We start from the raw sequence: 4661 nt of genomic DNA, 5'->3' as shown, positions 1-4661 counted from the left end.
GTTTACTTTGCGACGACAGGTCACGATCATCAACAAAAATATACATTGACCGTGTGGGAGGGGCCAACAAGTTAAAGTGTGGGACGAACACCGGATTTTACATCGCGCGGAAAGACGATCAGTAGGGAATTCAGCAGAGGGAACATGTTAATGCATTTTGTAGGCTTTATGAAAAGAGATAAAGATACTATAGTACGAATCATATTGATCTTTTTTTTTATTTTTTGAAACAACTTGATCTTTATTTAGGAACAATAATCTACATAATGCAATTACATTATGAACTACTTCTTTGATCCTAATAAATAAATCAATTTTCAAAGTTGTCTTCGCTAGACTGAATTTATATATAGAAAAAAACATCAAGGTTTATACAAACAAATTAATATCGAAAGATATACCACAAAATATATTTTTATATAGTTACTCATTTTTCAGAAGAGGGAACATGTTAATGCATTTGCAGGCTTTATGAAAAGAAATAACGATACTATAGTATGAATCATATTGATATTTTTTTATTTTTTGAAACAACTTGATCTTTATTTAGGAACAATCTACATATATATATATATATATATATATATATATATATATATATATATATATATATATATATATATATTATAAACTACTTCTTAGATCCTAAACAAATCAATTTTTAGAGTTATCTTCGCTAGACTGAATTTATATATAGAAAAAGGTTTATACAAACTAATTAGTATTATAAGATACACCATAAAATATATTTTATATAGTTATTTATTTGATATCGTAAATATTGATGCTCTTTATAGATTCGGTCAAACATAAAAAAATTGACTCAAGATATCTTTAGAAATTGATTTATTGAGCAGAGAGAGAGAGATGCATGGATGGCTTGGGGTTTCGTTCTCGCTGGCGGGGGACGCGGAGGAAGCGAGGAATATGTAAAAGATAGGCCTGGCCATTGTTGGGAATGCTGTGAGCAGGTATAGGGGAAAGTTGAGTGCTTAAAGAGGATAGAGTAGATGGCAGGGAAGGTATCATGATCATTGCTCTCGCTATGGTTTCCTGTCACCAACGGGGAGCAAACAATTAAAGAAGGGGAAGAGGATCTTGCACGTGAATCGCGTGCTACATGATCTGTCATCTTGGCAGCTTGTGTATATATCCATGAAACTGGGTTGCCCTGGTGGTCACCTAAAAAAATCAAACATGTCAAGGTTCGTGCAAATAATTTTGGTCAATATCAGCATATAATGTTGGGGAAAATTTTTTGGAGGGTCTTTAGAAGTTTGGTGGATTTACTGCACGAATTTGTAATTGTCTTTGATAAGGCCTTGTTTAGTTGGCAAAAAAATTTAGATTTTGACACTGTAGCACTTTCGTTTGTATTTGGTAATTATTGTTCAACTATGGACTAATTAGGCTCAAAAGATTCATCCCGTAAATTATAGATAAATTATGCAACTAGTTATTTTTTTATCTATATTTAATGCTTCATGCATACGTTTAAAAATTCGATGTGACGGGAATTTTTTTAAAAAATGGGAACTAAACAAGGCCTACATTAGTATAGGAAGGGCTGGCGAGTCCGAGTGGCTCCTTGAACCAGCCCTCAAACTAGTGACCCGGGTTATGAAATTAAAATAAAGTTGGAAATGTGGAATCAAGTACAGAAATTTGGAGGCAAGGGAATTTCGGTGTGTAGCAATGTGTGGTTAAAGAGATGAAGGGGGGAGCGAGAGATAGTGGCTAGTGGGGAGAAAACTATGCACACGGGGCCGGTAGGCCCAATTGATCACTCCTACTAGTGCCACTTATAGGGCAACACACAAGCGAGTTGGCCCCGCCTATCGGCCACCTTGAGGAAGCATGTGTAGGGATAGCAATGGTGCGGCTCAAAGCCAAGTGGAGCATCCACGCACTCAACAACTCGCCCTTGACCCGAACTCCCTTTCGAAGGAGATTGTGCATCCGGCCTTGAACCTGATGTGTCCTCAACACCCATTGGGCGCGTCTGAAACCTGAACACAATTGAGGAACAGAGTGGTCACCTCCACCTTTGAGGACCAAGTGAGGAAATAGGGATTCGAGTGGACATGTACAGAATTGTGTGTCTCAGCCAGCAACCTACACCTTGCCAAACTGTGCCTGAAACAAGGAGCTAGCACAAGGGCTCCCTTTCCTCCCTAGATTTCAACTCTATCTCGTTGCTCACCTTTGGTTGGGAGAATAAGGATTCGGGGAGATATTACCATGAGCGAAGAGCCGATGACAAAAGGGTTCGTACAAGAAAAGAAAGAGGATGTAGTTGAGCAGACCGCACGAGAGTAAGGGAGGGTCGTTCAACTGTTCCTCCACCTCGTATCCTTGCATGTGGAATGGTGAATGTGAAGTCGAGGATGACTGACCGGATGAGCACCTGAGAGTCGAGCGAGAGATGGGGGTGTATGAAAGTGCCATGGATGGGATTAAGAAGAGGGGTACATGGATGGTGTTGTTAGGGATTAGTATGTGGGATTGGGATGAATGTGATGGGCTTCATCTTCATGCATCTGTGGGCTGATGAATTTAGTTATAACCCGCCCTCACCCTAGACCTGATTCGGGTCCCAGAACCTAAGATCCATGGGAGGAAAATAGACCCGCCCTGACTGGTCCAAAACCCGCATGTCTCGAGTTCAAATTAACCTAGTCAATTGTCTTCCCTAAACACCCGTGGGGAGTGGGAGTCACACATTTTGAGTAGCTGAAGATGTCTTTGACAAAAACTACTTTTGTAGTAGTGCACGGTGTGATCGATCATTGATAAATCTCTAAAGCACTCTAACCTTATGAGTTAAATCAACCCATATGTTTAGGCACAACACGGAGTTCAATTCCAAGACGAACACATCATATGCTGCAAGTTATCCAAGTGATCAAGTAACAAAGTTCGTCCAATTGCGGCAGACTAACATGTTTGCTACTTACTCCATCTCAAATTATAAAGACATTTTAGACTTTTCTAGATATATTATTTTAACTATGTATCTAGACATTATTGTGTATATCTAAGTGTATAGCAAAAACTACGAACTCCCTTCGTATAGGATTTAGAAGTCGTTCTGTACAAGGTTTAGGTAAAAAATTAGAAATAAAAATCATGAGTAACATTTAAATTTTTGAGTTTGTAAATGTGAAAATTATATAAATAGATTTGTTTGAAAAATACATTCATAAAAGTATACATATATCATTTTTCATAAATATTTTTATAAAAATAAGAGATCAAAGTTGTGTTTTGGAGACCGTGTCGCTATCCTATAGGACTTCTAAATCCTATACAGAGGGAGTATCTAGAATAACCAAAATGTCTTATAGTTTGAAATAGAGAGAGAGCAATATATTTCTATTATTAATTAGGCTCCGACAAAGGCTCCCTGTTAATCCACACTAGAAGTGCTAGATAAAAAGATAAAACCTAAAATTTCTCACAATAATTAAAAAATATTTAGTCTTTAATTTGGTAGACTCGAATCATCATCATCGTCATTAGTAGCCACAAGATCTATTATATTCTATATAAAAATTACCCACCGCTACCATTATAAAAAAAATATAAAAGTAACCTCTATTTTTTATCTAAATTACCCACATATGTCATTATAAAAGATAATTCAAAATAAACCCTTATGTTTATATAGAAATTATCCACTTCTATCATTGTCAAAGATAAATTTAAAAGAACCCCTTAACTTTGTATAAAATTATCCACCTTGTTTCTTATGAAATATAGTTCAAAATAATCATTTGACATTGTATCCGAATCACCTACCCCTGCCATTACAAAATGTAATTTAAAATAACCCATGAATATGTTTTTATAAGTTACCCACGCCTACCATTATAAAATATAATGCAAAGTAATACCTAAGTTTCCATTCAAAATACCCATATATGCCAATATGAAATAAAATATAGAGTAACACATTTTGAGTTGTATGTAAAATATCTAGCTCCATCGTCATGAAATAATTCAATATTCATAAACAATATTTTTATATAAAAATTACACACTTTTATGACTATTAAGTTAAAAGTACGCATAATTTCATGTTCCACTGTATAGACCAAGTAAACATATGTATATTAGGATAAATACTTATTTTAATAGCTTGTCAAACATGAAAAATGTTCTCTTAACAACCCACATAGCAATGACACTAACAAATCACTTTAAGTTATATTTATATTCTAATAATAAATTTCATAAGTTGTTATTGTCTAAATAAGTAGTGTGTCAATTCAATACTTGTAGTAGTTTAATATTAAGTACTGCATATATTTATAGAACAATGCTATCACAAATACCATTCTAAATTCAACATGTTAAGTGTAACAATACAAGATCAAATGACAAATTATGTCATTATAAGAACAAACAGGGAAACTTAGAACTAATAACTTTTTAATACTCGCTTCGTCCACAAAAGAATCAATTTTAGAGTTGTCCTAAGTCAAACTTTATAAACTTTGACCAAATTTCTAGAAAAAAAACGCTAAGATTTATGGTATCAAATTAGTATCATTGGATTTAATATATTTCCATATGATACACATTTTATGTCATAGATGTTGTTACTTTTTTCTATATGGTTAGTCAACCTTAAAAAAGTTTAACTAATATGGATTCAT

This window comes from Sorghum bicolor, chromosome 5 (genome assembly GCF_000003195.3).
Source record: "Sorghum bicolor cultivar BTx623 chromosome 5, Sorghum_bicolor_NCBIv3, whole genome shotgun sequence".
NCBI lineage: Eukaryota > Viridiplantae > Streptophyta > Magnoliopsida > Poales > Poaceae > Sorghum > Sorghum bicolor.
This window is presented reverse-complemented; position numbering follows the sequence as displayed.